Below are 21,335 nucleotides of genomic sequence, written 5' to 3'. Positions count from 1 at the left end.
GAGGTCCCCTCAAGGAAGACAGTGGTTCCAGAAGGTGTGTTCCCACCCCCTTTCGCAGCCTACCTCTATCCCATCCCTCTCTGACCCTGGGTTCCAGCTGGCCCAGGGATTTCTGGGAGGACTCGTAGAACAAGGCTGTCTGCAGTAGGAGCCTCTTCTTCCTTGCCACCTACTCTTCAGCCCTGTCTAACTAATAGCTCTCCGTGTTCTAAAGAAGGCGGGAGTGCCGGGCCACCCTAGCCTTCTGGAACCCCAGTTCTGTAACATCATCCATCTCCTGGAAATACGCTGGTTTTAACCATGCAAATTGGCCAAGTGTCAGGCAGAAATAGCAGCTGGGCCTGGAAGGACAGGTGACATCTGTAAGGACAATGCTGGGCGGGACAGGGTGGAGAGCACTGACTGTTCCCTTCCTGTCTGGGAACAGCACCACCTTTAGGGGAACTCCTTCCCTCATGAGGCTTTAGTGGGGGCTGCAAGTCCCAGGGCCCTGTCCCCTACCACCCCCACATAGGCATAAGAATGCTTGTGTGCCAGTCACTACTTTTGGAAGTAGAAGCAAGTAAAGCTGCTCAGCTTCTCACAAGAAGCCTGTGGGTGCTGGGCCAGAGGACACAGACACGCTAAGACTCTGAGACGCTAAGACTCCGTGAAGAGGGAGTAGAGTCTGGATGGGATTCCAGTCCCACGGTTAACCCTTTCTGGGACCCAAACACAACCTTCCACTTCCTTCAATTCTGAGGTTCAGTAAATGTCCCCACTCACAGAACATGTTTGAATTGGGCTTCTGTGAGTTGCAGCCAAAGGAGACCTGCCTGTTATGGTTGGCATCGGGTCAACCATCTGTGAAACGGTGACCTGACAACCTGTCTCCTCTCAGTGAAGGCCACAACATCCCAACATCATTAGTTACCAAGGAAGTCTGGGACAAATTTCTACCAACTGTAGCAAAAAAGGGGCAAAGGAGAAAACATTTTGTTACTGACAGCCCACTCTTCCCTCTGGAACAGGGCGACAGGATCTGACAGAAAGCCCAAGGGGCTTCTAAGCGGGCAGTGCTGCCCTGTGCCCCTCCAGACTTCTCTTCCCAGGAGGGCAACAGCACATGGCACCCTGGGATAGGAAGCCTGCAGGGGCAGGGGGGAGGCTGAACATCCTGGGGGCACTACTTTATGAGGAACCATTTGTGGCCAAAAATCTACAGGAGCCTCAGATGACCTGAATGAACTCGTCTGGAGAGTGAGAGTCCCAGGCAGGGGGAGAGGTTTCCATAGTCCAGGACCACATGCTGGAAATTTGGTTTCTGCAACATTCGAAGGGGAACCAGAGGGACCCTCCAACCCAGCCCTGCAGCTGGGAAAAACATGAGCCCTGGTAGATTCCTACCTATCCAAAGAACCAGAAAACCCAAGCTGGGGCCTATGAGTCAAGTCTGGATGTGCAGCTCAGGGCAAGAGGACAGATGGATGCCACAGGTCATCTGTCTCAATAGTTGCAAATTATAAATTAAACTAACAGGCTGTTAAATAAAGTATGTTCTATCCTGATTCTCTGACAAATATTCCTTTAAAATTATTTTTTAGACAGACTTTTGCTCTTGTTGCCCAGGCTGGAGTGTAATGGCACATCTCACCTCACTGAAACCTCTGCCTCCCGGGTTCAAGCGATTCTCCTGCCTCAGCCTCCCAAGTAGCTGGGATTACAGGTGCCCACCACCACGCCCGGCGAATTTTTTGTATTTTTAGTAGAGACGGGGTTTTGCCACGTATGCTAGACTGGTCTCAAACTCCTGTCCTCAAGCGATCCTCCTACCTTGGCCTCCCAAAGGACTGGGATTATAGGTGTGTGCTACCACATCCAGCTGGAGCTGACTTTTAAAATGTATTTAATTTGTATTAATTTAAATTTAAATTTTTTTTTTTTTTTTTTTTTGAGACGGAGTCTCGCTCTGTCGCCCAGGCTGGAGTGCAGTGGCCTGATCTCAGCTCACTGCAAGCTCCGCCTCCCGGGTTCACGCCATTCTCCTGCCTCAGCCTCCCGAGTAGCTGGGACCACAGGCGCCCGCCAACTCGCCCAGCTAGTTTTTTGTATTTTTTAGTAGAGACGGGGTTTCACTGTGTTAGCCAGGATGGTCTCAATCTCCTGACCTTGTGATCCACCCGTCTCGGCCTCCCAAAGTGCTGGGATTACAGGCTTGAGCCACCGCACCCGGCCCTTAAATTTATTTTTTGACACAGGGCCTTACTCTGTTGCCCAGGCTGGAGTGCAATAGTGCGATCATAGCTCACTGCCACCTTGACCTCCTGGGCTCAAGACCTCCCACCTCAGCTTCCTGAGTTGCTGGGACTACAGATGCACACTATCATGTTTGGCTACTTTTTTTTTTCTTGCTCTGTCGCCCAGGCTGGAGTGCAGTGGCACCATCTCAGTTCACTGCTACCTCTGCCTCCCAAGTTCAGGCGATTCGGCCTCAGCTTCCCAAGTAGCTGAGACTACAGGTGTGCACCACCATGCCTGGCTAATTTTTGTATTTTTTAGTAGAGACGGGATTTCACTACATGTTGGCAGGCTGGTCTCAAACTCCTGACTTCAGGTGATCCGCCTGCCTCGGCCTCCCAAAGTGCTGGGATTACAGGCACAAGCCACCGTGCCTGGCCAATTTTTACATTTTTAAATTTTTTTGTAGAAAAATGGTTTCAGTATGTTGCCCAGGCTGTGGCCTCAAGTTATCCTCCCACTTTGGCCTCCCAAAGTGCTGGGATTACAGGCATGAGCCACCGTGCCTGGCCTAAATTTACAAGTAAGTAACCATATGTGGCTAGTGGCTACTGTATCGGACCACACAGTTCTGTACAGCTAATGCAAGGTACACAGTAGCATATGATACATGCCCTACTACATCTTGCTGTATTCCCTTAACAGCGCCTATGTATTTTGGAGACAGATTGCCCCAGTCTTCCCCCCACCCTTTTTTTTTTTTTTTTTTTTTTTGTGATGGAGTTTTGCTCTTGTATTTTTAGTAGAGACAGAGTTTCTCCATGTTTGTCAGGCTAGTCTTGAACTCCCAACCTCAGGTGATCCGCCTACCTTGGCCTCCCAAAGTGCTGGGATTACAGGAATAAGCCACTGCACCTGGCCTAGTCTGCCTCATTTTTAAAAACTGCTGCATAATATCCTCTTGTAATTGACAAAGGCAATCCCTCACCCAGCCTGGAGAGCCATGGGTCATCATGTTTTTACAACAAGCTCTAAAATCTTCTACATATACTGTAACCAAGACACTTCAAAACAACCCTAGGTTCCTCATGCCTCCACTTTTGTCGTCCTGAGTCTGAGATAGTTTAACATTGAATAGTCAACTTTAGGGGCTGAGGGAAATAATTTACCATTAATCACTGCTCTAAAATATACTTGCCACCCATGTGGCCCGTGCCTGGCATTCGGTAGTGCTGGTGGCATTCTTTAGGGTTAATCATAGTTCTAAGTGGTTCTCCTTTAAAGGGCAGAGTCTCCTGAGAAAGATGGCCATTAAGGCAAAACATCTGGGGCTGATCTTGCTTTTGTCCTGGTGAGAGGGGCCAAGGGGCTTTGTAGAGCAGCAGGCGCTCTGACAGTGAGCCTCCGTGTTCTTAAAATTGTCCTTAAGAGGACAGGTTCTTTGGCTCATGCCTGTAATCCTAGCACTTTGAGGGGCAGAGGCAGAACGATCACTTAAGTCCAGGAGTTTAAGACTAGACTGAGCAACACAGGGAGACCCCATCTCTACAAGAAAATTAAAAAAATTAATTGGGCATGGTGGCACATGATTGTAGTACCAGCTACTTGGGAGGCTGAGGTGGGAGGATCACCTGAACCCAGGAGCTTGAGGCTTGCAGTAAGCCAAGTTTGCACCACAGAACTCCAGCTTGGAAGACAGAATGAGACTGTGTCAAAAAAAAATTGTCCTTAAGTCCATCTGGATCCCTGGACAGCCTTCCTCTTAGTGCATTTCAGGTGGTGAGCCTCTTTCCAGCTTTAAATGAACTTTAGAGAAATTTCACTAACGTGCCTTGGTGTTTGGCTCTCTAGGAACCCTTTCTTCTGGAGAGTGGCAGTAGACATGGGATTTGGTGGTCTGACAGATCTGGGGACAGATCCCAGTTTCAAACGGCAGCGTCTGTTTACAGCTTACAGGGGAAATACTTAGCACTATGTGCTGAACTTTAGGAAATAAGTCTATGTTTTCTTTTTCTTTTCTTTTTTTTTTTTTTTTTTGAGACAGAGTCTCACTCTTGTCACCTAGGCTGGAGTGCAATGGCACAATCTCAGCTCAATGCAACATCCACCTCCGGGGCTCAAGCTATTATCCTGCCTCAGCCTCCCGAGTAGCTGGGATTACAGGCACACACCACCATGCCTAGCTAATTTTTGTATTTTCAGTAGAGACGGGGTTTCACCATGTTGCCCAGACTGGTCTTGAACTCCTGACCTCAGGTGATACACTTGCCTTAGACTCCCAAAGTGCTGGGATTACAGGTGTGAGCCACAGCGCCCAGTCCAATCTACATTTCATAACAAGTGTTACAAACAAATGCTTGTTCCTCAGTGCCACAAAGAAGAACCAGCACTTAGACAAATAATTTTCTCAGCAAGGCAAATTTACTTTCTGCAGAAAGGGTGCTTCTTGGAAGGTGGATTGCCATGAGAGCACACTGAACAAAGAAAGGCAGGAGTTTTTATCCCTGACGCATTGGGCTTCTACTGCTGTGTCCTACCTCCATTGGTTGGAGCTGGACCTCACAATCTAAACTGATCCTGACTGGCTAAAACCTTGAAATTTTCCTAAATAGGTAAAGGTACAATGGGGAACAAAGGAAGGGAGGGGATTTTTTTTACAGGAAACTAGGGAGGCAATAACATTTCCAAATAAGGAAGGGGCATAGGCTGCAAGCTGGGACATGCCTGGGCATGTTCAGGCATGTCTGGACAGACTTAGGGAACAAATGAGACAGGCCTTGGTTACAATATAAGAACACAAAATATACTTATTATTTTACTCCATTTAACAACTACTTGGGCTTAACAAATAATTATTAGTAGAATAAAAGATCTGTTAGTGTGAGATATGAAAAGCTGTGGAGATTTAAAAGAAATATTTAAAGAAATCCCTTTTATTCAAAAAGGTGAACTTTGAAGAGGAACTTATCTTTATCAACAAGTCACATGGGGATAATGAAGGAATGGCCTAAAATGCTCTCAGTAATATTCCTGAGTCATCCCTGAGGGCTGGGCTTGGTGTTAGGCATGGTGGGGAAGGGAGTGGGGTTGTGTGCAGAGGACATGATTCTTGCCTTGTCAGGGTCCCTGACCTGATGGCAATCCATGGTGGTGTGTTCATAGTGACAGACACCACTGCAAGAACAGACCCAAGCTGTGCAACCCCCAAAGCAGGGCTCCTCACTCACTGGGATAGATAGAACTACTGGCCCCAATTCCTCGTCCCTCTTTGCACCTACTGCTTGCCATGGTTTCGTTGTGGGTGGAGGGTACTTTCCCACCCCTGGCTTCAGACTTGCCCACGTGGCTTGCTTTGGCCATGGAATGAAGCAGAAATGAAAGCCTGCCAGTTCTGAGCCCTCACCTGAAGATGCCTTAGGCAGTTCTGCGGGCCCATGTGGGCTTCCACTTTCACCCAGATGCCCTTCTCTGGTGCAGCCGCGGCTTCTTCAGCCTTGGCCCAGAAGGAACGGAGCCCCCTGGTGGATCCGCAGGCCTGCAGGGAGACACAGAGCACAGCAGCCGGCCCAGCATTCACTAAGGGGATGACTGCGTGTCACCCACTGCCCAGCTAGAATGACACCTCTCCAGGCCTCTCCACCACGTTACTCCACCATAGCCTGCTTCTTCTGCAAAGCCTTGGACACTCAAATGCCTACCAAAAAGTGGGTAGGGCACCAGGACACCTCCAAGTGGGGCTCCCCACCATGCCTGGATGTGGAGTTGTGCTGCAGAGTGGTGGCTGCTCGTGACACTCATTTCACCCCTTTCTGTGCAGGTGCTGGAAGCCCAGGAACCACACGTCAAGGCCCCCTTGCCAGCAGGGTGCTGCCAAAAAAATGCAGTCATGTGAAATTTGGAATATGGAAAGGAGGTAGAAGTCATCCTTTCCTCCCTGCTAGCAGCAGACATGCAGGCTGTGGTGGTCAGCTGTCCTCCATATTCCCCCATCAGTCACCAGCCTGGGGACTGTGGAGCTGGAAGGACCTCAGCAGCGGTTTCCCAAGTTTGCAGAGGCCTGAAGCCTGAGGTCCTCCCAGGGGACCTCACTCTCCTCCCGCTCAGCAGCCGGACGACTTTCTGGTTTGAGTCTTCTCTGTTGGGGCTTTGCTGCCCCTGGGATAGAAATTAAAATGCCAAGGTTGTTGATTCTTGAAAGGAGCAATTCACCTTTTCACCCCCTCCTGATTTTAGATGGGAACCATGAAGGCTCTGTGGTTTACTCCACGTCCTTGTGAAAGATGTCATTCTCGTTGGAAGACTCCTTGCCGTGACGTTTCTGTGCCATGTTTTTCACGCATGTAGCACCGGGCAGTCTGTACATATCCCTAAGCCAGAGTGGTTGTCTTAACTAGAAAAAGCCATCCTGGAAGACAGAAAGGGAAATATGCATTTTGCGTGTCCTCTGCTTTCTCTGGCCACAGCAATGAATCCTCCAATGTACCTGAGTTTCAGTTCACCATGAGCATCTCCTACGTGGCAGAAATCTGAAAATGCCTCTGGGAAGATACACGCACAAGACAGTGAGCGATGCTGCCATTTCCCACGCCTCTCACAATGTGCTTCTCTGGTCTTATTAGGACTAAATGAGTACCTTAGTCCATAATCACAGTGAGAAGAACCACTGCAGACCACATACCTGGGGTCTTGAAAATAATTCCATGCATGCGGGACTTTCAGAAGCCCTCCATGTCTGTCCGGAAGGGCCCCACAATGTCTCCAGAGCTCAGCATGGAGCATGGGCAGGATTTTCAGCCCCACTCACCCCCTCGGCCAAGTGCTCTTGTGCAGTGAACAAACTGCACGCCTGTGCTGGGCAGAAGCATTTTACATCAGTCCCCTTAAGAGTTAGTCTCCTTGGCATCATTTGATGGGGGGTGGGAGATGAAGTGCTTCTTGGTTAACTTCTTGGCCCCTGCACCATGTGAGGCTGTTCCAGCTCCCTTGGGGCTGGACTCCCGAGACTTTTCTTTGGCAGCATTCTTCACAAATGCCCAGGCGCCCTGTTCTCTCCTGATGCTCCACTCTCCCACCTCTTCAAAGTGCCCCTTCTGGATGCTCCTTGGGCCCATGAGGACTGCTGATTCTCCGCAGGCTTTTGCCGACACTTTGAATCTTTGCCAGGTTGTTTTCCTGTGGTTGGACAGTTTCTAATTTCTTTTGAAAGATTGGGCATTTAAATTTGGGACCTAAAAGGCTAGACTGTATAAGCATGGCAGTTTCTTCTTCCCTTTCAACCTCATTGATTTTTTCTTGAATTTCTGCTTCTAACATATTTTTCCAGAAAATAAAGCTTTCCCAGTTTATTTTCATAAGTTGAGTTGTTGGAGGCAGGTTGAAGAGAGGGGCTCTTTGTATTTTGTTTTTCTAAATACCCAGAGGCCTATCGCCATCTTGTACTTTTGAAAAAAGCAGTTTAAGGAACATAACATTGATTCCATATCTTATAGATTTTTCACTGAGATATAACGCAAGCTCTCGTCACTGAGTCTAGCTGCTCACTCCCAAAGCCTGACAAGTTGATGCCATTGCTGTCTGAGGGCGCCTCCGGCTCAGTAGTCAGCTCAGTGCTCCTGTGCTTCTTCCAGGCTTGTAACACCTTTATGAAGGCTCCTTCTGGATTCCCTACAGATGCTTCTTCAATTGTCAAAAAAGAAGAGACTGCTTTGATAATGAAAGATGATAGGACGGCATGCATCAGCTCACAGCCGTATGCCCCGGTCACACAGAGTAGGAGTCAGCAAACATTCAAGTGCCAGTCAGAGAAGAGAAACATACACCCAAACCTAAACCTATGAAATGGCAACAACAAAAGGAAGAAAGACATCTTTTGAAAACATGGCCACCTACTTGGAACATTCCATAGTGTGACATATAGTAGCTCTGCTTAGGATTATTTGTCAAAGCCCAAGGTGGAACACAAGCGCTTCCCTGATGAGCTGGCCTCTCTGCAGACTGCTCCATAACCTGTGCTGTCCTCCCTCAGATACAGAGAGAGCACAAGGCTCCCTCTCTCCTCGTCCTCAGTGTGCCCGTGTTCTTGCTACCATCACAGCTGAATGCAATGAAAGGCAACCCTCTGAGAGGAGCAGGGGCAGGGATGCTAAAGTGGAGGCCCCCTCCCATTGCTGATAGATCCTCATCCGGCCTGCTCCACCCACCTGCACGGTTCTCTGCTCCCACAAATCCTAGCCCCATTACAGAAGGCTCAACACAGAAAAAAACACTGTGTCCACCCTAGATTCTTTTCTTAAATATAGACAGGGATCTGGAGTGTAGGTTAAGAGATTTTTAATTTGCCAGATTGTATGTCTATGTTGTTGAAGGTACAGTGAATCTATGGCATAATAGCAGTTTCTGGAAAAACCTTACTTGAGGTCCTCAAATGCAGAAGGGAAAAATCAACTTTTGTCAGATGCCTACTTTGCTTTCATTTCGTCGCTAATATTTTGGATGGGGAACCATCCAAAGCTTCTGACTGCATGAAGGTCAAGTGTAACGGTGCACAGCTGGGTTTCTTTTCCAGAATTAAAAGTATTTTGGGTGGTGCTGAGGGTCAGAGGAAGAAGTAAAGATTGTGAGAAAGGAGAAACATGGGCTTGGGGAAAACCCAGAATTGGGGACAGAAGACCTGGCACTAGGCTGTAGCACTGTTAGCACCTCTGATCTTGTTTTTCCTCATCTGTAAAAGGAGATTAACAATGCTTTTCTGTCCATCTCTTGGGGAGAAGGGAAGAATATAATTGGTAAAAAAAAGAAAAAAGTTTTGAAAAATAGGCAACACTGTCTTTATGTAAGTAGCCAAGTATTAGTATTATTTATTATCCACCCAACATCACTGGTAGATACCTGTATTCAAGCTATCTGGAAATGAACGAAGTCACATTTTATAAGTCATGAAGTTGGTGCTTATGAACCTAATCTACAGAAAAACTTTTGAAAGCACTTGAGTGTTTGTTCTGTGAATAGAAAGGTTTGAGATTCAGAGCAAGTTCAGAGTTGGATGGTCTAAGAATAGAAAAGCCCTCCATTCCATTAGAAGAAGCAGGTAGCAATTTCTGGTTATGGAACCAGAAGCTCTCAGGCTTCAAATGAAACAGCATCACTTGTATGCTCATAAACTTGTAAAAACAAAAAAACCAAAACTGGATCTACATCTGTCCTGTAAGGCAGAGAGTACTTGAGACCTCATGCATATAAAACCAGCTTACAAACTACATTGCTAATTTATATGAATAAATTATCACTGGGGGCAAAGCACCAAGTAGAGAGCACGGTACACAGGATGTGGATGTTAATGTCATTCCCTAGGCTTCCCATTCTTTTCTCTTGGTCCTTTACGTATATGGAACAGTTCTATTACTAAATTTTGTAATAATAACAGAACCTGACTCTCAGCAAGGGAGGAGTTCAGAAATTTAGGGAGTTTAACGCTGAATGAGTAAATAAAAATAAAGCAATTTTATCATTAGCTGAAAATTTTATCATCAATTAAAAATAAAAAAGTTGGCCGGGCGCGGTGGCTCAAGCCTGTAATCCCAGCACTTTGGGAGGCCGAGACGGGTGGATCACGAGGTCAGGCGATTGAGACCATCCTGTCTAACATGGTGAAACCCCGTCTCTACTAAAAAAAATAAATAAATAAAAATAAAAATAAAAATAAAAAAGTTTGGCCGGGCGCGGTGGTTCAAGCCTGTAATCCCAGCACTTTGGGAGGCCGAAACGGGCGGGTCACGAGGTCAGGAGATCGAGACCATCCTGGCTAACACGGTGAAACCCCGTCTCTACTAAAAAATACAAAAAACTACCCGGGCAATGTGGCGGGCGCCTGTAGTCCCAGCTACTTGGGAGGCTGAGGCAGGAGAATGGCGTAAACCCGGGAGGCGGAGCTTGCAGTGAGCTGAGATCCGGCCACTGCACTCCAGCCTGGGTGACAGAGCGAGACTCCGTCTCAAAAAAAAAAAAAATAAATAAATAAATAAAAAATTTTAAAAAATAAAAAAACAAAAAAATTTAAAAACAAATACTTAAAATAATGTAACAAGTTATCACCAGGCAGTTTGGACTCATGACAATGTGTGGTGTTTCTCAGACATGCACTATTGCAATGCAGCTTGACTGTCTTGCAAACAACCTCAATGCTATTTTTAAATTGGCAGAGGCAGCAGGCCATATGGCTAGGTAAGATCCTATAAATGAAAATACAGAATAATAAGTGATAAAGCGGTTACTTGAATAGATAAAGGCGACAGAAAATGCTACCACAGGGGTGGGCAAAAATGAGTTATTGAGGCCTATGGACTGGACAGTTGGGTAGGAACCAGAAGGCCAACAGGAAGGAGGACAAAGGTGCCCAACAGAAGGGTAAGCATGGCAGTGAGTATGGTCTGCCTAGAATAAAGGTGGTTGGGATTAGAATTAGGTGACACTGATCAGTAGTCTAATTCAGAAGTATCTCTTCCCAACTCAAAAGTCTCACTTTGGGCTGAAAGTACACAGGAAGAAGGAAGCATACCTCAGCCTTAAACGACTGAAGAAGAGTGTCAAGTAGCAGCAGGTGGGAAAGTGGCTTTGGTTTTGAGTTTGTGGGCTCTGAATCTACACAAAGACAGGACTGCATTCTGAAAACCTGAATTAATTATTGTCCTTACCTCAATGAGACAATAAATTATAATCAAAATCGTTAGTATTACAGTCACAGATATTGCCAAGATGAGTTTGTTATAGCCATATCCTGGAACTTCTTTAGTGAAGTTAAAAAAAAAAGGAAAGAACAATTTTTTAAGAAAACTAAGGGCATGAAAGCTAACTATTCAATACCCCAGTATTCCAGGTGAGTAGCTTACAGGTTCTTTTTTATTTTTTGAGGCAGGGTCTCACTCTGTTGCCCAGGCTGGAGTACAGTGGTGCAATCATGGTTCACCTCAGATTCGACCTCCCTGGGCTCAGGTGATCCTCCCACCTCAGCCTCCCGAGTAGCTGGGACTACAGGCATGTGTCACCACAACCAGCTAATTTTTATATTTTTTTGTGGAGACAGGGTTTCACTATGTTGGCCATGCTGGTCTCAAACTCCTGACCTCAAGCAATCCACCCACCTCAGCCTCCCAAAGTGCTAGAAGTACAGGTATGAGCCATCATACCTGGCCTACAGTTTATCTTGTGTACTAATCTATTTCACTCTCTAAATGAGCAAAGTGGGAGATCACTGTCATGGCCAGAGTTACGTGGCCAAGACAAGCTATGGTCTGGGAGTCGAGGTTCTCCTGTGTGGGCACTTTCCTTGTTGGTGGAAGGGCTGAGGCAGGGCTTGCTTGTCTGACATAATGTAAAAGAGTCTTGGAACATGTGCTGGGTCCAGAGTCTAAAACCCCTCGTGACCTATGGAACACCCAGCTCTGCACCAAAGGGTGGAAGGCTGCCCTGCCACACTATAATCTAAGTCCAGGGCATAAAACCCCTTGTGGCTTGGAGAGAACCCAGGGCTCAGGGCATAAAACCCCTTGTAGCCTCTGGAATGTGTCCAGACTCGCTGGCCCCTTGCTCCTTTCTCTCCCAAGATCATAAATTGATTGTATCTTGAATTAGAAGAATCTGTCTCCCTTATCTCAAGTGGCACAGCATATGCTAAGCCATCACAGCTATGCTTGATGCACTGCTGCCTTTCTACCCCCACTTCCTCACGTCCTCACCTGTTACCCCCACATCCGCACGTCCTCACCACCTGCTTCTTTGTTTGATTACCAATAAATAGTGTGGGCTCCCAGAGCCCTCGAAGAGCCTTCACAGCCTCCATACTGGCATTGGCCCCCTGGACCCACCCTATGTTCTCTTAATTTGTCTTGTCTCATTCCTTTGACTCCACCAGACTTCATAGTCCCCATGACCTGGTGTTGGGTCTGATCACCCCAACATTCCTGGCATATGCTAAATGATGAGAAAGTCTGGGTCTCGTGTTTCTGTGTGGTCCTGCTCTTTCTGTTCACTCTGGGCTTCTGTGCTTTCATTAATATAGTTCTCAGTTCTTGCTGCTCACTGAGAAGCTTCATCAGGAGGCCTGTTCTGGAGATGAGCTTGGCACAGGCCAATTGCACGTGGGTCTCAGAGCAGTCCATTTTCAAGGTTTGGATAACATGAGAAATGAGCCTTCTCACATCGTTGTTGAGGATGAGGGACCATAGCTGCTGGTTTAGCTGAATTTCAAACCGGTCACCTGGGGACAAGGGCAACGGGTAGTAGAAGATTTTGGGCTTGGGGGACAAGCCAGTGCCCATGTTGTTGTATTCCCATTGTGTTTCACTGGTGTGTTTAACAGTTGTCTCTAAGTTGAACACAGTCCCAGTGGAATCTGCCACAGGAGGATGACTGTAGGTTGTGTTTTCAGAGATGGTGCCTTCTGGCATAGTAGTGTTTTCCATAAAAATGTTTTCTTCTAAGGCATTTCTTGCTGTGGTGTTTTTTACATTAGTGTTCTCTATAAAACGTTCTGAAGGAGCAAATACTACTGGAAAAGGATTTTCCTGAGGACTCAGGTCTCCTAAAGACAAAAAACCCCTTGTGAAGGGGAATTTATGAGGCTGTTTGCTGCAGAGAATGGAGGCCTCTTTGTGAGCATCAGTCTATTGAGAGAACTTTTCTTTCTGAACTTTTGACTCTTTTTGGCCTTGGGTGTTCTGTGGACCACATGGGAGCAACTTTTAAGAAAGCGGTATTTTTTTCTAGAATGTACGATTGCATCTAGCCTTTGCATCTTCTAAAACCAAAATGGCATAAGTTAAGTCTTTCCATCTGTTTCTGACCTCAGGTCGGGCTTTTGCAGGGGTGGAGGCAGAAGGCACACCCATGGAGAAGGGTTTCAACAAAGAGAAGACTGCCGCCTTATGCTCTAGTGTGAACGGAGGCTTGGTGTAGACAGCGTTTCCTGCTAACTTCTTGGGCCCCTGCTCATCGTGAGGCTGTTCCAGCTCCCTTGGGGCTGGACTCCCAAGCCGTTTTTCTTTGGCAGCGTTCTCCACGAATGCCCGGGCACCCCGTTCCCTCCTGATGCTCTGCTTTCCCACCTCTTTGAAGTGCCTTTTCTGGATGCTCCTTGGGCCCATGAGGACTCTGTTCACTCTCCGTAGGCTTTTGCCGACATTTGGAATCTTTGCCAGGCTGTTTTCCTGTGATTGGGCAGTTTCTAATTTCTTTTCAAATATTTGGCGTTTAAATTTGTTACCTAGAAGGCTGGACTGTATAAGCATGGCAGTTTTTTCTTCTCTTTTATCTTCATTGAGTTTTTCTTGAATTTCTGCATCTAACACATTTTCCAGAAAAGAAAGCTTTCCCAGTTTATTTTCTTAAGTTGAGTTGTTGGAGGCAGGTTGAAGAGAGGGGCTCTTTGTATTGTTTTTCAAAATACCCAGGGGCCTACCTCCATCTAGTACTTTTGAAAAAAGCAGTTTAAGGAACGTAACACTGATTCCACATCTTATAGATTTTTCGCTGAGAAATAAGGCAAGCTCTTGGCACTAAGTCTAGCTGCTCACTCCCAAAGCCTGACAAGTTGATGCCATTGCTGTCTGAGGGCGCCTCCGGCTCAGTAGTCAGCTCAGTGCTCCTGTGCTTCTTCCAGGCTTGTAACACCTTTATGAAGGCTCCTTCTGGATTCCCTACAGATGCTTCTTTAAACTGTCAAAAAAGAAGAGACTGCTTTGATAATGAAAGATGATAGGATGGCATGCATCAGCTCACAGCCGTATGCCCCGGTCACACAGAGTAGGAGTCAGCAAACATTCAAGTGCCAGTCGGAGAAGAGAAACATACACCCAAACCTAAACCTATGAAATGGCAACAACAAAAGGAAGAAAGACATCTTTTGAAAACATGGCCACCTACTTGGAACATTCCATAGTGTGACATATAGTAGCTCTGTTTAGGATTATTCCATTGATCCCAGGGGCCAATTGCCCAGCGCTCAGCCAAAACCCAAGGTGGAAGACAGCCACTTCCCTGATGAGCTGGCCTCTCTGCAGACTGCTCCGTTCCCTGTGCTGCCCTCCCTCAGATACAGAGAGAGCACAAGGCTCCCTCTCTCCTCATCCTCAGTGTGCCCGTGTTCTTGCTACCATCACAGCTGAATGCAATGAAAGGCAACCCTCTGAGAGGAGCAGGGGCAGGGATGCTAAAGTGGAGGCCTCCTCCCATTGCTGATAGATCCTCATCCGGCCTGCTCCACCCACCTGCACGGTTCTCTGCTCCCACAAATCCTAGCCCCATCACAGAAGACTCAACACAGAAAAAAACACTGTGTCCACCCTAGATTCTTTTCTTAAATATAGACAGGGATCTGGGGTGTAGGTTAAGAGATTTTTAGGGCTACCCTCTTTGGGTCCCCTCCCTTTGTATGGGAGCTCTGTCTTCACTCTGTTAAATCTTGCAACTGCACTCTCTTTTGGTCCGTGTTTGTTACGGCTCGAGTTGAGCTTTCGCTTGCCGTCCACCATTGCTGTTTGCCGCTGTTGCAGACCCGCCGCTCACCTCCATCCCTCTGGATCTGGCAGGGTATCTGCTGTGCTCCTGATCCAGCGAGGCACCCACTGCCACTCCCAATCAGGCTAAAGGCTTGCCATTGTTCCTGCACAGCTAAGTGCCCAGGTTCATCCTAATGGAGCTGAACACTAGTCACTGGGTTCCACGGTTCTCTTCCGTGACCCACGGCTTCAAATAGAGCTATAACACTCACTGCATGGCCCAAGATTCCATTCCTTGGAATCCGTGAGGCCGAGAACACAAGGCTTGCCACCATTTTGGAAGCAGCCCGCCACCATCTTGGGAGCTCTGGGAGCAAGGACTCCCCCGTAACATTTGGCAACAACGAAGGGATCTCCAAAGCGATGGGAAACATTCCCCCCAAGGCAAAAATGCCCCTAAGATGTATTCTGGAGAATTGGGACCAATTTGACCCTCAGACGCTAAGAAGGAAATGACTTATATTCTTCTGCAGTACCACCTGGCCACAATATCCTCTTCAACGGGGAGAAACCTGGCCTCTTGAAGGAAGTATAAATTATAACACCATCTGACATCTAGACCTCTTTTGTAGAAAAGAAGGCAAATGGAGTGAAGTGCCATACATACAAACTTTCTTTTCATTAAGAGACAACTCGCAATTATGTAAAAAGTATGATTTATGCCCTACAGGAAGCCCTCAGGGTCCACCTCCCTACCCTAGCGTCCCCCTGACTCCTTCCCCAACTAATAAGGACCCCCCTTCAACCCAAACGGTCAAAAAGGAGATAGACAAAGGGGTAAACAATGAACCAAAAAGTGCCAGTATTTCCCGATTATGCCTCCTCCAAGCAGTGGGAGGAGGAGAATTCAGCCCAGCCAGAGTGCATGTACCTTTTTCTCTCTCAGACTTAAAGCAAAAAAAAAATAGACCTAGGTAAATTCTCAGATAACCCTGATGGCTATATTGATGTTTTACAAGGGTAGGACAGTCCTTTGATCTGACATGGAGAGATATAATGTTACTGCTAAATCAGACGCTAATCCCAAATGAGAAAAGTGCTGCCATAACTGCAGCCCGAGAGTTTGGCGATCTCTGGTATCTCAGTCAGGTCAATGACAGGATGACAACAGAGGAAAGAGAACAATTTCCCACAGACCGGCAGGCAGTTCCCAGTGTAGACCCTCACTGGGACACAGAATCAGAACATGGAGATTGGTGCCACAGACATTCGCTAACTTGCGTGCTGGAAGGACTAAGGAAAACTAGGAAGAAACCTATGAATTATTCAATGATGTCCACTATAACATAGTGAAAGGAAGAAAATCCTACTGCCTTTCTGGAGAGACTAAGGGAGGCATTGAGGAAACATACCTCCCTGTCACCTGACTCTATTGAAGGCCAACTAATCTTAAAGAATAAGTTTATCACTCAGTCAACTGCAGACATTAGAAAAAAAACTTCAAAAGTCTGCCTTAGGCCTGGAGCAGAACTTAGAAACCCTATTGAACTTGGCAACCTTGGTTTTTTATAATAGAAATCAGAAGGAGCAGACGGAACGGGACAAATGGGATAAAAAAAGGCCACCGCTTTAGTCATGGCCCTCAGGCAAGTGGACTTTGGAGGCTCTGGAAAAGGGAAAAGCTGGGCAAATTGAATGCTTAACTAATAGGGCTTGCTTCCAGTGTGGTCTGCAAGGGCACTTTAAAAAAGATTTTCCAAGTAGAAATAAGCCACCCCCTCTTCCATGCCCCTTATGTCAAGGGAATCACTGGAAGGCCCACTGCCCCAGGGCATGAGGGTCCTCTGAGTCAGAAGCCACTAACCAGATGATCCAGCAGCAGGACTGAGGGTGCCCGGTGCAAGCACCAGCCCATGCCATCACCCTCACAGAGCCCCAGGTATGCCTGACCATTGAGGGCCAGGAGGTTAACTGTCTCCTGGACACTGCTGCGGCCTTCTCAGTCTTACTCTCCTGTCTCGGACAACTGTCCTCCAGATCTGTCACTATCTGAGGGGTCCTAGGACAGCCAGTCACTAGATACTTCTCCCAGCCACTGAGCTGTGACTGGGGAATTTTACTCTTTTCACATGCTTTTCTAATTATGCCTGAAAGCCCCACTCCCTTGTTAGGGAGAGACATTCTAGCAAAAGCAGGGGCCATTATACACCTGAACAGAGGAGAAGGAACACCCGTTTGTTGTCCCCTGCTTGAGGAAGGAATTAATCCTGAAGTTGGGCAACAGGACAATATGGATGAGCAAAGAATGCCCATCCTTTTCAAGTTAATCTGAAGGATTCTGCCTCCTTTCCCTACCAAAGACAGTACCCCCTTAGACCTGAGGCCCAACAAGGACTCCAAAAGACTGTTAAGGACCTAAAAGCCCAAGGCCTAGTAAAACCAAGCAATAGCCCTTGCAATACTCCAATTTTAGAAGTACAGAAACCCAACAGACAGTGGAGGTTAGTGCAAAATCTCAGGATTATCAATGAGGCTGTTGTCCCTCTATACCCAGCTGTACCTAACCCTTATACTCTGCTTTCCCAAATACCAGAGGAAGCAGGGTGGTTTACAGTCCTGGACCTTAAGGATGCCTTTTTCTGTATCCCTGTACATCCTGACTCTCAATTCTTGTTTGCCTTTGAAGATCCTTCGAACCCAACGTCTCAACTTACCTGGACTGTTTTACCCCAAGGGTTCAGGGATAGCCCCCATCTATTTGGCCGGGCATTAGCCCAAGACTTGAGCCAGTTCTCATACCTGGACACTCTTGTCCTTCGGTACATGGATGATTTACTTTTAGCTGCCTGTTCAGAAACCTTGTGCCATCAAGCCACCCAAGCACTCTTAAATTTCCTTGCTACCTGTGGCTACAAGGTTTCTAAACCAAAGGCTCAGCTCTGCTCACAGCAGGTTAAATACTTAGGGCTAAAATTATCCAAAGGCACCAGGGCCCTCAGTGAGGAATGTATCCAGCCTATACTGGCTTATCCTCATCCCAAAACCCTAAAGCAACTAAGAGGGTTCCTTGGCATAACAGGTTTCTGCCAAATATGGATTCCCAGGTACAGCGAAATAGCCAGGCCATTATATACACTAATTAAGGAAACTCAGAAAGCCAATACCCACTTAGTAAGATGGACACCTGAAGCAGAAGTGGCTTTCCAGGCCCTAAAGAAGACCCTAACCCAAGCCCCAGTGTTATGCTTGCCAATGGGGCAAGTCTTTTCTTTATATGTCACAGAAAAAATAGGAATAGCTCTAGGTGTCCTTACACAGGTCCGAGGGAGGAGCTTGCCACCCATGGCATACCTGAGTAAAGAAACTGATGTAGTGGCAAAGGGTTGGCCTCATTGTTTATGGGTAGTGGCGGCAGTAGCAGTCTTAGTATCTGAAGCAGTTAAAATAATACAGGGAAGAGATCTTACTGTGTGGACATCTCATGATGTGAACGGCACACTCACTGCTAAAGGAGACTTGTGGCTGTCAGACAACCGTGAGGAAAGTAACTAAAATTGTAAATCCCCATGGCCCTCCCTTATCATATTTTTCTCTTCACTGTTCTCTTACCCCCTTTCACTCTCACTGCACCCTCTCCATGCCACTGTACGACCAGTAGCTCCCCTTACCAAGAGTTTATATGGAGAATGCGGCGTCCTGGAAATATTGATGCCCCATCTTATAGGAGTTTATCTAAGGGAACCTCCACCTTCACTGCCCGCACCCAGCAACTGCTATAACTCTGCCACTCTTTGCAAGCATGCAAATACTCATTATTGGACAAGGAAAATGATTAATCCTAGTTGTCCTGGAGGACTTGGAGCCACTGTCTGTTGGACTTACTTCACCCATACCAGTATGTCTGATGGGGTGGAGTTCAAGATCAGGCAAGAGAAAAACACGTAAAGGATGTAATCTCCCAACTGACCTGGGTACACAGCACCCCTAACCCCTACAAAGGACTAGATCTCTCAAAACTACATGAAACCCTCTGTACCCATACTCGCCTGGTAAGCCTATTTAATACCACCCTCACTGGGCTCCATGAGGTCTCAACCCAAAACCCTACTAACTGTTGGATGTGCCTCCCCCTGCACTTCAGGTCATACATTTCAATCCCTGTACCTGAACAATGGAACAACTTCAGTACATAAATAAACACCATTTCCGTTTTAGTAGGACCTCTTGTTTCCAATCTGGAAATAACCCATACCTCAAACCTCACCTGTGTAAAATGTAGCAATTTACTATAGACACAACCAACTCCCAGTGCATCGGGTAGGTAACTCCGCCCACACAAATGGTCTGCCTACCCTCAGGACAAAAAAGTCTGTGGTACCTCAGCCTATAGTTGCTTGAATGGCTCTTCAGAATCTATGTGCTTCCTCTCATTCTTAGTGCCCCCTATGACCATCTACACTGAACAAGATTTATACAATCATGTCGTACCTAAGCCCTGCAACAAAAGAGTACCCATTCTTCCTTTTGTTATTGGAGCAGGAGTGCTAGGCAGACTAGGTACTGGCATTGGCGGTATCACAGCCTCTACTCAGTTCTACTACAAATTATCTCAACAACTAAATGGTGACATGGAACGGGTTGCTGACTTCCTGGTCACCTTGCAAGATCAACTTAACTCCCTAGCAGCAGTAGTCCTTCAAAATCAAAGAGCTTTAGACTTGCTAACTGCCAAAAGAGGGGGAACCTATTTATTTTTAGGGGAAGAATACTGTTATAATGTTAATCAATACAGAATCATCACCAAGAAAGTTAAAGAAATTCAATATCGAATACAATGTAGAGCAGAGGAGCTTCAAAACACTGGACCCTGGGGCCTCCTCAGCCAATGGATGCCGCAGATTCTCCCCTTCTTAGGACCTCTAGCAGTTATAATATTGCTACTCCTCTTTGGACCCTGTATCTTTAACCTCCTTGTTAAGTTTGTCTCTTCCAGAATCAAAGCTGTAAAACTACAAATGGTTCTTCAAATGGAGCCCCAGATGCAGTCCATGAATAAGATCTACCGCAGACTGCTGGACCGGTCCACTAGCTAGTCCATGCTTCGATGTTAATGACATCAAAGGCACTCCTCCTGAGGAAATCTCAACTGCACAACCCCTACTGTGCCCCAATTTAGCAGGAAGCAGTTAGAGCGGTCATCAGCCAACCTCCCCAACAGCACTCGGGCTTTCCTGTTGAGAGGAGGGACTGAGAGACAGGACTAGCTGGATTTCCTAGGCCGACTAAGAATCCCTAAGCCTAGCTTGGAAGGTGACCGCTTCCACCTTTAAACATGGGGCTTGCAACTTAGCTCACACCTGACCAATCAGATAGTAGAGAGAGCTCAATAAATGCTAATTAGGCAAAAACAGGAGGTAAAGAAATAGCCAATCATCTATTGCCTGAGAGCACAGGAGGAAGGACAATGATTGGGATATAAACCCAGGCATTCAAGGCAGCAATGGCTACCCTTTTTGGGTCCCCTCCCTTTGTATGGGAGCTCTGTCTTCACTCTATTAAATCTTGCAACTGTACAAAAAAAAAAATTTTTTTTTAATTTGCCAGATCATAAGCCTATGTTGTTGAAGGTACAGTGAATCTATGGTATAATAGCAGTTTCTGGAAAAACATTACTTGAGGTCCTAAAATGCAGAAGGGAAAAATCAACTTTTGTCAGATGCCTACTTTGCTTTCATTTCATCTCTAATATTTTGGATGAGGAATCATCCAAAGCTTCTGACTGCAATAAGGTCAAGTGTAGCAGTGTGAAGCTGGGTTTCTTTTCCAGAATTAAAAGTATTTTGGGTGGTGGGGAGGGTCAGAGGAAGAAGTAAAGATTGTGAGAAAAGAAAAACATCGTCATGGTGAGAACCTAGAATTGGGGACAGAAGACCTGGCACTAGGCTGTAGCACTGTTAGCACCTCTGATCTTGTTTTTCCTCATCTGTAAAAAAAGATTAACAATGCTTTTCTGCCCACCTCTTGGGGAGGAGGGTATAATATAATTGGAAAAAAAAAATTTTTTTTTGAGAAATAAGCAACACTGTCGTATTATTTATTATCCACCTCATATCATTGGTAGATACCTGTATTCAAGCTATCTGGACATGAAAGCAGTCACATTTTAGAAGTCATGAAGTTGGTGCTAATGAACCTAATATACAGAAAAACACTTGAAAACACTTGAGAGGCGGGTGCGGTGGCTCACTCCTGTAATCCCAGCACTTTGGGAGGCTGAGGTGGGCGGATCACCTCAGGTCAGGGGTAGAGACCAGTCTGACCAACATGGCGAAACCCCGTCTCTACTAAAAATACAAAAATTACCTGGGTGTGGTTGTGAGGGCCTGTAATCCCAGCTGCTTGAGAGGCTGAGGCAGGAGAATCACTTGAACCCGGGAGGTGAAGGTTGCAGTGAGCCGAGACCCCAGCCTGGGTGACAAGAGTGAGACTCCATCTCAAAATAAATAAATAAATGAATAAATAAATAAATATTTAAAAAAAAAAAAAGGAAGAAAAGCATTTGAATGTTTGTTCTGTGAAGAGAAAGATTTGAGATTCAGAGCAAGTTCAGAGTTGGACGGTCTAAGA

The 21,335-nt window shown here is 46.5% G+C and overlaps 2 protein-coding genes and 2 pseudogenes across 8 annotated transcripts in view; 1 reads left to right on the top strand and 3 right to left on the bottom strand.

Annotated features, from left to right (window-relative positions):
• The window catches only part of RPL23 (ribosomal protein L23), a 355,976-nt gene that overhangs the window by 121,127 nt on the left and 213,514 nt on the right, over positions 1-21,335 (top strand). The window contains exon 1 of one of the 6 annotated variants that reach the window (XM_050762962.1): positions 1,140-1,144. The exons of 4 other annotated variants lie outside the window; for them this stretch is intronic. The gene's annotated coding sequence lies outside the window, so the exon portion shown is untranslated. Of the gene's footprint in view, positions 1-1,139; positions 1,145-7,130; positions 7,135-21,335 lie in introns of those variants that run through there. One more of the 6 variants, XM_050762972.1, reaches the window with a different exon arrangement.
• LOC126938550 (leucine-rich repeat-containing protein 37A-like) overlaps positions 1-21,335 on the bottom strand; it is a 54,649-nt gene that overhangs the window by 4,639 nt on the left and 28,675 nt on the right. The gene's annotated exons all lie outside the window — the stretch shown is intronic.
• The window catches only part of LOC126938301 (uncharacterized), a 147,416-nt pseudogene that overhangs the window by 119,215 nt on the left and 6,866 nt on the right, over positions 1-21,335 (bottom strand). Inside the window, exon 4 of the transcript XR_007720056.1 lies at positions 13,194-13,926. The product of XR_007720056.1 is annotated as an uncharacterized LOC126938301 (transcript). The remainder of the gene's footprint in view (positions 1-13,193; positions 13,927-21,335) is intronic.
• On the bottom strand, positions 4,374-13,187 carry LOC126938522 (leucine-rich repeat-containing protein 37A3-like; annotated as a pseudogene).

This window comes from Macaca thibetana, chromosome 16 (genome assembly GCF_024542745.1).
Source record: "Macaca thibetana thibetana isolate TM-01 chromosome 16, ASM2454274v1, whole genome shotgun sequence".
Classification (NCBI taxonomy): domain Eukaryota; kingdom Metazoa; phylum Chordata; class Mammalia; order Primates; family Cercopithecidae; genus Macaca; species Macaca thibetana.
Note: the sequence above shows the minus strand (reverse complement) of the source record. Positions and strands in the feature narration are given on the sequence as shown.